Raw genomic sequence first — 11,847 nt, 5'->3', positions numbered from 1 at the left:
AGGTCTCAGCCCAAGGCCAGGGGCCCCTGGGCACATCCTTTTACCATTTTCCCTGTGAAAGAAAACTCAGCAGTCCAGGTTCCTGATGTCAGTTTGTAGGGCTCCCTTGGGTGTATCAGGGCAGCACAAGTTTGAGGTGGGGACAACTTCGGTGTGGGGTCCATCCTTCGATATAAGGATTTTTTGCAGTCAGGGCCAGGGGCCCCTGGGCACATCCTTTTTCCATTTTCCCTGGGAAAGAAAACTCAGCAGTCCAGGTTCCTGATGTCAGTTTGTAGGGCTCCCTTGGGTCTATCAGGGCAGCACAAGTTTGAGGTGGGGACAACGTCGGTGTGGGCTCCATCCTTCGATATAAGGATTCTTTGCAGTCAGGGCCAGGGGTCCCCCGGGCACATCCTTTTTCCATTTTCCCTGGGAAAGAAAACTCAGCAGTCCAGGTTCCTGATGTCAGTTTGTAGGGCTCCCTTGGGTCTATCAGGGCAGCACATGTTTGAGGTGGGGACAACTTCGGTGTGGGGTCCATCCTCCGATATAAGGATTTTTTGTAGTGAGGACCCAGCCCAGGGCCAGGGGCCCCTGGGCACATCCTTTGGCCATTTACCCTGGGAAAGAAAACTCACCAGTCCAGGTTCCTGATGTCAGTTTGTAGGGCTCCCTTGGGTCTATCAGGGCAGCACAAGTTTGAGGTGGGGAAAACTTCGGAGTGGGGTCCATCCTTCGATATAAGGATTCTTTGCAGTCAGGGCCAGGGGCCCCTGGGCACATCCTTTTTCCATTTTCCCTGGGAAAGAAAACTCAGCAGTCCAGGTTCCTGATGTCAGTTTGCAGGGCTCCCTTGGGTCTATCAGGGCAGCACAAGTTTGAGGTGGGGACAACTTCGGTGTGGGGTCTATCCTTCGATATAAGGATTTTTTGCAGTAAGGGCCAGGGGCTCAGGGCCAGGGGCCCCTGGGCACGTCCTTTTTCCATTTTCCCTGGGAAAGAAAACTCAGCAGTCCAGGTTCCTGATGTCAGTTTGTAGGGCTCCCTTGGGTCTATCAGGGCAGCACAAGTTTGAGGTGGGGACAACTTCGGTGTGGGCTCCATCCTTCGATATAAGGATTCTTTGCAGTCAGGGCCAGGGGCCCCTGGGCACATCCTTTTTCCATTTTCCCTGGGAAAGAAAACTCAGCAGTCCAGGTTCCTGATGTCAGTTTGTAGGGCTCCCTTGGGTCTCTCAGGGCAGCACATGTTTGAGGTGGGGACAACTTCGGTGTGGGCTCCATCCTTCGATATAAGGATTTTTTGCAGTGAGGTCTCAGCCCAGGGCCAGGGGCCCCTGGGCACATCCTTTTTCCATTTTCCCTGGGAAAGAAAACTCAGCAGTCCAGGTTCCTGATGTGAGTTTGTAGGGCTCCCTTGGGTCTATCAGGGCAGCACAAGTTTGAGGTGGGGACATCTTCGGTGTGGGGTCCATCCTTCGATATAAGGATTTTTTGTAGTCAGGGCCAGGGGCCCCCGGGCACACCCTTTTCCCATTTTCCCTGGGAAAGAAAACTCAGCAGTCCAGGTTCCTGATGTCAGTTTGTAGGGCTCCCTTGGGTCTATCAGGGCAGCACAAGTTTGAGGTGGGGACAACTTCGGTGTGGGCTCCATCCTTCGATATAAGGATTCTTTGCAGTCAGGGCCAGGGGCCCCTGGGCACATCCTTTTTCCATTTTCCCTGGGAAAGAAAACTCAGCAGTCCAGGTTGCTGATGTCAGTTTGTAGGACTCCCTCGGGTCTATCAGGGCAGCACAAGTTTGAGGTGGGGACAACTTCGGTGTGGGCTCCATCCTTCGATATAAGGATTCTTTGCAGTCGGGGCCAGGGGCCCCTGGGCACATCCTTTTTCCATTTTTCCTGGGAAAGAAAACTCAGCAGTCCAGGTTCCTGATGTCAGTTTGTAGGGCTCCCTTGGGTCTATCAGGACAGCACAAGTTTGAGGTGGGGACAACTTCGGTGTGGGCTCCATCCTTCGATATAAGGATTTTTTGCAGTGAGGACCCAGCCCAGGGCCAGGGGCCCCTGGGCACATCCTTTGGCCATTTTCCCTGGGAAAGAAAACTCACCAGTCCAGTTTCCTGATGTCAGTTTGTAGGGCTCCCTTGGGTCTATCAGGGCAGCACAAGTTTGAGGTGGGGAAAACTTCGGAGTGGGGTCCATCCTTCGATATAAGGATTCTTTGCAGTCAGGGCCAGGGGCCCCTGGGAACATCCTTTGGTCATTTTCCCTGGGAAAGAAAATTCAGCAGTCCAGGTTCCTGATGTCAGTTTGTAGGGCTCCCTTGGGTCTATCAGGGCAGCAGAAGTTTGAGGTGGGGACAACTTCGGTGTGGGGTCCATCCTTCGATATAAGGATTTTTTGCAGTGAGGTCTCAGCCCAAGGCCAGGGGCCCCTGGGCACATCCTTTTAGCATTTTCCCTGGGAAAGAAAACTCAGCAGTCCAGGTTCCTGATGTCAGTTTGTAGGGCTCCCTTGGGTGTATCAGGGCAGCACAAGTTTGAGGTGGGGACAACTTCGGTGTGGGGTCCATCCTTCGATATAAGGATTTTTTGCAGTCAGGGCCAGGGGCCCCTGGGCACATCCCTTTTCCATTTTCCCTGGGAAAGAAAACTCAGCAGTCCTGGTTGCTGATGTCAGTTTGTAGGGCTCCCTTGGGTCTATCAGGGCAGCACAAGTTTGAGGTGGGGACAACGTCGGTGTGGGCTCCATCCTTCGATATAAGGAATTTTTGCAGTCAGGGCAAGGAGCCCCTGGGCACATCCTTTTTCCATTTTCCCTGTGAAAGAAAACTCAGCAGTCCAGGTTCCTGATGTCAGTTTGTAGGGCTCCCTTGGGTCTATCAGGGCAGCACAAGTTTGAGGTGGGGACAACTTCGGTGTGGGCTCCATCCTTCGATATAAGGATTTATTGCAGTCAGGGCCAGGGGCCCCTGGGTACATCCTTTTTCCATTTTCCCTGGGAAAGAAAACTCAGCAGACCTGGTTGCTGATGTCAGTTTGTAGGGCTCCCTTGGGTGTATCAGGGCAGCACAAGTTTGAGGTGGGGAAAACTTCGGAGTGGGGTCCATCCTTCGATATAATGATTCTTTGCAGTCTGGGCCAGGGGCCCCTGGGCACATCCTTTTTCCATTTTCCCTGGGAAAGAAAACTCAGCAGTCCAGGTTCCTGATGTCAGTTTGCAGGGCTCCCTTGGGTCTACCAGGGCAGCACAAGTTTGAGGTGGGGACAACTTCGGTGTGGGGTCTATCCTTCGATATAAGGATTTTTTGCAGTAAGGGCCAGGGGCTCAGGGCCAGGGGCCCCTGGGCACGTCCTTTTTCCATTTTCCCTGGGAAAGAAAACTCAGCAGTCCAGGTTCCTGATGTCAGTTTGTAGAGCTGCCTTGGGTCTATTACGGCAGCACAAGTTTGAGGTGGGGAAAACTTCGGAGTGGGGTCCATCCTTCGATATAAGGATTCTTTGCAGTCAGGGCCAGGGGCCCCTGGGAACATCCTTTGGTCATTTTCCCTGGGAAAGAAAATTCAGCAGTCCAGGTTCCTGATGTCAGTTTGTAGGGCTCCCTTGGGTCTATCAGGGCAGCAGAAGTTTGAGGTGGGGACAACTTCGGTGTGGGGTCCATCCTTCGATATAAGGATTTTTTGCAGTGAGGTCTCAGCCCAAGGCCAGGGGCCCCTGGGCACATCCTTTTAGCATTTTCCCTGGGAAAGAAAACTCAGCAGTCCAGGTTCCTGATGTCAGTTTGTAGGGCTCCCTTGGGTGTATCAGGGCAGCACAAGTTTGAGGTGGGGACAACTTCGGTGTGGGGTCCATCCTTCGATATAAGGATTTTTTGCAGTCAGGGCCAGGGGCCCCTGGGCACATCCCTTTTCCATTTTCCCTGGGAAAGAAAACTCAGCAGTCCTGGTTGCTGATGTCAGTTTGTAGGGCTCCCTTGGGTCTATCAGGGCAGCACAAGTTTGAGGTGGGGACAACGTCGGTGTGGGCTCCATCCTTCGATATAAGGAATTTTTGCAGTCAGGGCAAGGAGCCCCTGGGCACATCCTTTTTCCATTTTCCCTGTGAAAGAAAACTCAGCAGTCCAGGTTCCTGATGTCAGTTTGTAGGGCTCCCTTGGGTCTATCAGGGCAGCACAAGTTTGAGGTGGGGACAACTTCGGTGTGGGGTCCATCCTTCGATATAAGGATTTATTGCAGTCAGGGCCAGGGGCCCCTGGGTACATCCTTTTTCCATTTTCCCTGGGAAAGAAAACTCAGCAGACCTGGTTGCTGATGTCAGTTTGTAGGGCTCCCTTGGGTGTATCAGGGCAGCACAAGTTTGAGGTGGGGAAAACTTCGGAGTGGGGTCCATCCTTCGATATAATGATTCTTTGCAGTCTGGGCCAGGGGCCCCTGGGCACATCCTTTTTCCATTTTCCCTGGGAAAGAAAACTCAGCAGTCCAGGTTCCTGATGTCAGTTTGCAGGGCTCCCTTGGGTCTACCAGGGCAGCACAAGTTTGAGGTGGGGACAACTTCGGTGTGGGGTCTATCCTTCGATATAAGGATTTTTTGCAGTAAGGGCCAGGGGCTCAGGGCCAGGGGCCCCTGGGCACGTCCTTTTTCCATTTTCCCTGGGAAAGAAAACTCAGCAGTCCAGGTTCCTGATGTCAGTTTGTAGAGCTGCCTTGGGTCTATTACGGCAGCACAAGTTTGAGGTGGGGACAACTTCGGTGTGGGGTCCATCCTTCGATATAAGGATTTTTTGCAGTGAGGTCTCAGCCGAGGGCCAGGGGCCCCTGGGCACATCCTTTTTCCATTTTCCCTGGGAAAGAAAACTCAGCAGTCCAGGTTCCTGATGTCAGTTTGTAGGGCTCCCTTGGGTCTATCAGGGCAGCACAAGTTTGAGGTGGGGACAACTTCGGTGTGGGGTCCATCCTTCGATATAAGGATTCTTTGCAGTCAGGGCCAGGGGCCCCCGGGCACATCCTTTTTCCATTTTCCCTGGGAAAGAAAACTCAGCAGTCCAGGTTGCTGATGTCAGTTTGTAGGACTCCCTCGGGTCTATCAGGGCAGCACAAGTTTGAGGTGGGGACAACTTCGGTGTGGGCTCCATCCTTCGATATAAGGATTTTTTGCAGTGAGGTCTCAGCCCAAGGCCAGGGGCCCCTGGGCACATCCTTTTACCATTTTCCCTGTGAAAGAAAACTCAGCAGTCCAGGTTCCTGATGTCAGTTTGTAGGGCTCCCTTGGGTGTATCAGGGCAGCACAAGTTTGAGGTGGGGACAACTTCGGTGTGGGGTCCATCCTTCGATATAAGGATTTTTTGCAGTCAGGGCCAGGGGCCCCTGGGCACATCCTTTTTCCATTTTCCCTGGGAAAGAAAACTCAGCAGTCCAGGTTCCTGATGTCAGTTTGTAGGGCTCCCTTGGGTCTATCAGGGCAGCACAAGTTTGAGGTGGGGACAACGTCGGTGTGGGCTCCATCCTTCGATATAAGGATTTTTTGCAGTCAGGGCCAGGGGTCCCCGGGGCACATCCTTTTTCCATTTTCCCTGGGAAAGAAAACTCAGCAGTCCAGGTTCCTGATGTCAGTTTGTAGGGCTCCCTTGGGTCTATCAGGGCAGCACATGTTTGAGGTGGGGACAACTTCGGTGTGGGGTCCATCCTCCGATATAAGGATTTTTTGTAGTGAGGACCCAGCCCAGGGCCAGGGGCCCCTGGGCACATCCTTTGGCCATTTACCCTGGGAAAGAAAACTCACCAGTCCAGGTTCCTGATGTCAGTTTGTAGGGCTCCCTTGGGTCTATCAGGGCAGCACAAGTTTGAGGTGGGGAAAACTTCGGAGTGGGGTCCATCCTTCGATATAAGGATTCTTTGCAGTCAGGGCCAGGGGCCCCTGGGAACATCCTTTGGCCATTTTCCCTGGGAAAGAAAATTCAGCAGTCCAGGTTCCTGATGTCAGTTTGTAGGGCTCCCTTGGGTCTATCAGGGCAGCAGAAGTTTGAGGTGGGGACAACTTCGGTGTGGGGTCCATCCTTCGATATAAGGATTTTTTGCAGTGAGGTCTCAGCCCAAGGCCAGGGGCCCCTGGGCACATGCTTTTTCCATTTTCCCTGGAAAGAAAACTCAGCAGTCCAGGTTCCTGATGTCAGTTTGTAGGGCTCCCTTGGGTGTATCAGGGCAGCACAAGTTTGAGGTGGGGACAACTTCGGTGTGGGGTCCATCCTTCGATATAAGGATTTTTTGCAGTCAGGGCCAGGGGTCCCCGGGGCACATCCTTTTTCCATTTTCCCTGGGAAAGAAAACTCAGCAGTCCAGGTTCCTGATGTCAGTTTGTAGGGCTCCCTTGGGTCTCTCAGGGCAGCACATGTTTGAGGTGGGGACAACTTCGGTGTGGGCTCCATCCTTCGATATAAGGATTTTTTGCAGTGAGGTCTCAGCCCAGGGCCAGGGGCCCCTGGGCACATCCTTTTTCCATTTTCCCTGGGAAAGAAAACTCAGCAGTCCAGGTTCCTGATGTGAGTTTGTAGGGCTCCCTTGGGTCTATCAGGGCAGCACAAGTTTGAGGTGGGGACATCTTCGGTGTGGGGTCCATCATTCGATATAAGGATTTTTTGCAGTCAGGGCCAGGGGCCCCCGGGCACACCCTTTTCCCATTTTCCCTGGGAAAGAAAACTCAGCAGTCCAGGTTCCTGATGTCAGTTTGTAGGGCTCCCTTGGGTGTATCAGGGCAGCACAAGTTTGATGTGGGGACAACTTCGGTGTGGGGTCCATCCTTCGATATAAGGATTTTTTGTAGTGAGGACCCAGCCCAGGGCCAGGGGCCCCTGGGCACATCCTTTGGCCATTTTCCCTGGGAAAGAAAACTCAGCAGTCCAGGTTCCTGATGTCAGTTTGTAGGGCTCCCTTGGGTCTATCAGGGCAGCACAAGTTTGATGTGGGGACAACTTCGGAGTGGGGTCCATCCTTCGATATAATGATTCTTTGCAGTCTGGGCCAGGGGCCCCTGGGCACATCCTTTTTCCATTTTCCCTGGGAAAGAAAACTCAGCAGTCCAGGTTCCTGATGTCAGTTTGCAGGGCTCCCTTGGGTCTATCAGGGCAGCACAAGTTTGAGGTGGGGACAACTTCGGTGTGGGGTCTATCCTTCGATATAAGGATTTTTTGCAGTAAGGGCCATAGGCTCAGGGCCAGGGGCCCCTGGGCACGTCCTTTTTCCATTTTCCCTGGGAAAGAAAACTCAGCAGTCCAGGTTCCTGATGTCAGTTTGTAGGGCTCCCTTGGGTCTATCAGGGCAGCACAAGTTTGAGGTGGGGACAACTGCGGTGTGGGCTCCATCCTTCGATATAAGGATTCTTTGCAGTCGGGGCCAGGGGCCCCTGGGCACATCCTTTTTCCATTTTTCCTGGGAAAGAAAACTCAGCAGTCCAGGTTCCTGATGTCAGTTTGTAGGGCTCCCTTGGGTCTATCAGGACAGCACAAGTTTGAGGTGGGGACAACTTCGGTGTGGGCTCCATCCTTCGATATAAGGATTTTTTGCAGTGAGGTCTCAGCCGAGGGCCAGGGGCCCCTGGGCACATCCTTTTTCCATTTTCCCTGGGAAAGAAAACTCAGCAGTCCAGGTTCCTGATGTCAGTTTGTAGGGCTCCCTTGGGTCTATCAGGGCAGCACAAGTTTGAGGTGGGGACAACTTCGGTGTGGGCTCCATCCTTCGATATAAGGATTTTTTGTAGTGAGGACCCAGCCCAGGGCCAGGGGACCCTGGGCACATCCTTTGGACATTTTCCCTGGGAAAGAAAACTCACCAGTCCAGGTTCCTGATGTCAGTTTGTACGGCTCCCTTGGGTCTATCAGGGCAGCACAAGTTTGAGGTGGGGAAAACTTCGGAGTGGGGTCCATCCTTCGATATAAGGATTCTTTGCAGTCAGGGCCAGGGGCCCCTTGGAACATCCTTTGGCCATTTTCCCTGGGAAAGAAAATTCAGCAGTCCAGGTTCCTGATGTCAGTTTGTAGGGCTCCCTTGGGTCTATCAGGGCAGCAGAAGTTTGAGGTGGGGACAACTTCGGTGTGGGGTCCATCCTTCGATATAAGGATTTTTTGCAGTGAGGTCTCAGCCCAAGGCCAGGGGCCCCTGGGCACATCCTTTTAGCATTTTCCCTGTGAAAGAAAACTCAGCAGTCCAGGTTCCTGATGTCAGTTTGTAGGGCTCCCTTGGGTGTATCAGGGCAGCACAAGTTTGAGGTGGGGACAACTTCGGTGTGGGGTCCATCCTTCGATATAAGGATTTTTTGCAGTCAGGGCCAGGGGCCCCTGGGCACATCCCTTTTCCATTTTCCCTGGGAAAGAAAACTCAGCAGTCCTGGTTGCTGATGTCAGTTTGTAGGGCTCCCTTGGGTCTATCAGGGCAGCACAAGTTTGAGGGGGGGACAACGTCGGTGTGGGCTCCATCCTTCGATATAAGGAATTTTTGCAGTCAGGGCAAGGAGCCCCTGGGCACATCCTTTTTCCATTTTCCCTGTGAAAGAAAACTCAGCAGTCCAGGTTCCTGATGTCAGTTTGTAGGGCTCCCTTGGGTCTATCAGGGCAGCACAAGTTTGAGGTGGGGACAACTTCGGTGTGGGGTCCATCCTTCGATATAAGGATTTATTGCAGTCAGGGCCAGGGGCCCCTGGGTACATCCTTTTTCCATTTTCCCTGGGAAAGAAAACTCAGCAGACCTGGTTGCTGATGTCAGTTTGTAGGGCTCCCTTGGGTGTATCAGGGCAGCACAAGTTTGAGGTGGGGAAAACTTCGGAGTGGGGTCCATCCTTCGATATAACGATTCTTTGCAGTCTGGGCCAGGGGCCCCTGGGCACATCCTTTTTCCATTTTCCCTGGGAAAGAAAACTCAGCAGTCCAGGTTCCTGATGTCAGTTTGCAGGTCTCCCTTGGGTCTACCAGGGCAGCACAAGTTTGAGGTGGGGACAACTTCGGTGTGGGGTCTATCCTTCGATATAAGGATTTTTTGCAGTAAGGGCCAGGGGCTCAGGGCCAGGGGCCCCTGGGCACGTCCTTTTTCCATTTTCCCTGGGAAAGAAAACTCAGCAGTCCAGGTTCCTGATGTCAGTTTGTAGAGCTCCCTTGGGTCTATTACGGCAGCACAAGTTTGAGGTGGGGACAACTTCGGTGTGGGGTCCATCCTTCGATATAAGGATTTTTTGCAGTGAGGTCTCAGCCGAGGGCCAGGGGCCCCTGGGCACATCCTTTTTCCATTTTCCCTGGGAAAGAAAACTCAGCAGTCCAGGTTCCTGATGTCAGTTTGTAGGGCTCCCTTGGGTCTATCAGGGCAGCACAAGTTTGAGGTGGGGACAACTTCGGTGTGGGGTCCATCCTTCGATATAAGGATTCTTTGCAGTCAGGGCCAGGGGCCCCCGGGCACATCCTTTTTCCATTTTCCCTGGGAAAGAAAACTCAGCAGTCCAGGTTGCTGATGTCAGTTTGTAGGACTCCCTCGGGTCTATCAGGGCAGCACAAGTTTGAGGTGGGGACAACTTCGGTGTGGGCTCCATCCTTCGATATAAGGATTTTTTGCAGTGAGGTCTCAGCCCAAGGCCAGGGGCCCCTGGGCACATCCTTTTACCATTTTCCCTGTGAAAGAAAACTCAGCAGTCCAGGTTCCTGATGTCAGTTTGTAGGGCTCCCTTGGGTGTATCAGGGCAGCACAAGTTTGAGGTGGGGACAACTTCGGTGTGGGGTCCATCCTTCGATATAAGGATTTTTTGCAGTCAGGGCCAGGGGCCCCTGGGCACATCCTTTTTCCATTTTCCCTGGGAAAGAAAACTCAGCAGTCCAGGTTCCTGATGTCAGTTTGTAGGGCTCCCTTGGGTCTATCAGGGCAGCACAAGTTTGAGGTGGGGACAACTTCGGTGTGGGCTCCATCCTTCGATATAAGGATTCTTTGCAGTCAGGGCCAGGGGTCCCCGGGGCACATCCTTTTTCCATTTTCCCTGGGAAAGAAAACTCAGCAGTCCAGGTTCCTGATGTCAGTTTGTAGGGCTCCCTTGGGTCTATCAGGGCAGCACATGTTTGAGGTGGGGACAACTTCGGTGTGGGGTCCATCCTCCGATATAAGGATTTTTTGTAGTGAGGACCCAGCCCAGGGCCAGGGGCCCCTGGGCACATCCTTTGGCCATTTACCCTGGGAAAGAAAACTCACCAGTCCAGGTTCCTGATGTCAGTTTGTAGGGCTCCCTTGGGTCTATCAGGGCAGCACAAGTTTGAGGTGGGGAAAACTTCGGAGTGGGGTCCATCCTTCGATATAAGGATTCTTTGCAGTCAGGGCCAGGGGCCCCTGGGAACATCCTTTGGCCATTTTCCCTGGGAAAGAAAATTCAGCAGTCCAGGTTCCTGATGTCAGTTTGTAGGGCTCCCTTGGGTCTATCAGGGCAGCAGAAGTTTGAGGTGGGGACAACTTCGGTGTGGGGTCCATCCTTCGATATAAGGATTTTTTGCAGTGAGGTCTCAGCCAATGGCCAGGGGCCCCTGGGCACATGCTTTTTCCATTTTCCCTGGAAAGAAAACTCAGCAGTCCTGGTTCCTGATGTCAGTTTGTAGGGCTCCCTTGGGTGTATCAGGGCAGCACAAGTTTGAGGTGGGGACAACTTCGGTGTGGGGTCCATCCTTCGATATAAGGATTTTTTGCAGTCAGGGCCAGGGGTCCCCGGGGCACATCCTTTTTCCATTTTCCCTGTGAAAGAAAACTCAGCAGTCCAGGTTCCTGATGTCAGTTTGTAGGGCTCCCTTGGGTCTATCAGGGCAGCAGAAGTTTGAGGTGGGGACAACTTCGGTGTGGGGTCCATCCTTCGATATAAGGATTTTTTGCAGTGAGGTCTCAGCCCAAGGCCAGGGGCCCCTGAGCACATCCTTTTACCATTTTCCCTGTGAAAGAAAACTCAGCAGTCCAGGTTCCTGATGTCAGTTTGTAGGGCTCCCTTGGGTGTATCAGGGCAGCACAAGTTTGAGGTGGGGACAACTTCGGTGTGGGGTCCATCCTTCGATATAAGGATTTTTTGCAGTCAGGGCCAGGGGCCCCTGGGCACATCCCTTTTCCATTTTCCCTGTGAAAGAAAACTCAGCAGTCCAGGTTCCTGATGTCAGTTTGTAGGGCTCCCTTGGGTCTATCAGGGCAGCACAAGTTTGAGGTGGGGACAACTTCGGTGTGGGGTCCATCCTTCGATATAAGGATTTATTGCAGTCAGGGCCAGGGGCCCCTGGGTACATCCTTTTTCCATTTTCCCTGGGAAAGAAAACTCAGCAGACCTGGTTGCTGATGTCAGTTTGTAGGGCTCCCTTGGGTGTATCAGGGCAGCACAAGTTTGAGGTGGGGTAAACTTCGGAGTGGGGTCCATCCTTCGATATAATGATTCTTTGCAGTCTGGGCCAGGGGCCCCTGGGCACATCCTTTTTCCATTTTCCCTGGGAAAGAAAACTCAGCAGTCCAGGTTCCTGATGTCAGTTTGCAGGGCTCCCTTGGGTCTACCAGGGCAGCACAAGTTTGAGGTGGGGACAACTTCGGTGTGGGGTCTATCCTTCGATATAAGGATTTTTTGCAGTGAGGTCTCAGCCCAAGGCCAGGGGCCCCTGGGCACATCCTTTTACCATTTTCCCTGTGAAAGAAAACTCAGCAGTCCAGGTTCCTGATGTCAGTTTGTAGGGCTCCCTTGGGTGTATCAGGGCAGCACAAGTTTGAGGTGGGGACAACTTCGGTGTGGGGTCCATCCTTCGATATAAGGATTTTTTGCAGTCAGGGCCAGGGGCCCCTGGGCACATCCTTTTTCCATTTTCCCTGGGAAAGAAAACTCAGCAGTCCAG

The sequence above is a fragment of the Lonchura striata genome, chromosome W (genome assembly GCF_050655825.1).
Source record: "Lonchura striata isolate lonStrDom1 chromosome W, ASM5065582v1, whole genome shotgun sequence".
Classification (NCBI taxonomy): Eukaryota; Metazoa; Chordata; class Aves; order Passeriformes; family Estrildidae; genus Lonchura; species Lonchura striata.
The sequence above is the reverse complement of the archived record's forward strand: the minus strand, read 5'-3'. Positions refer to the sequence as shown.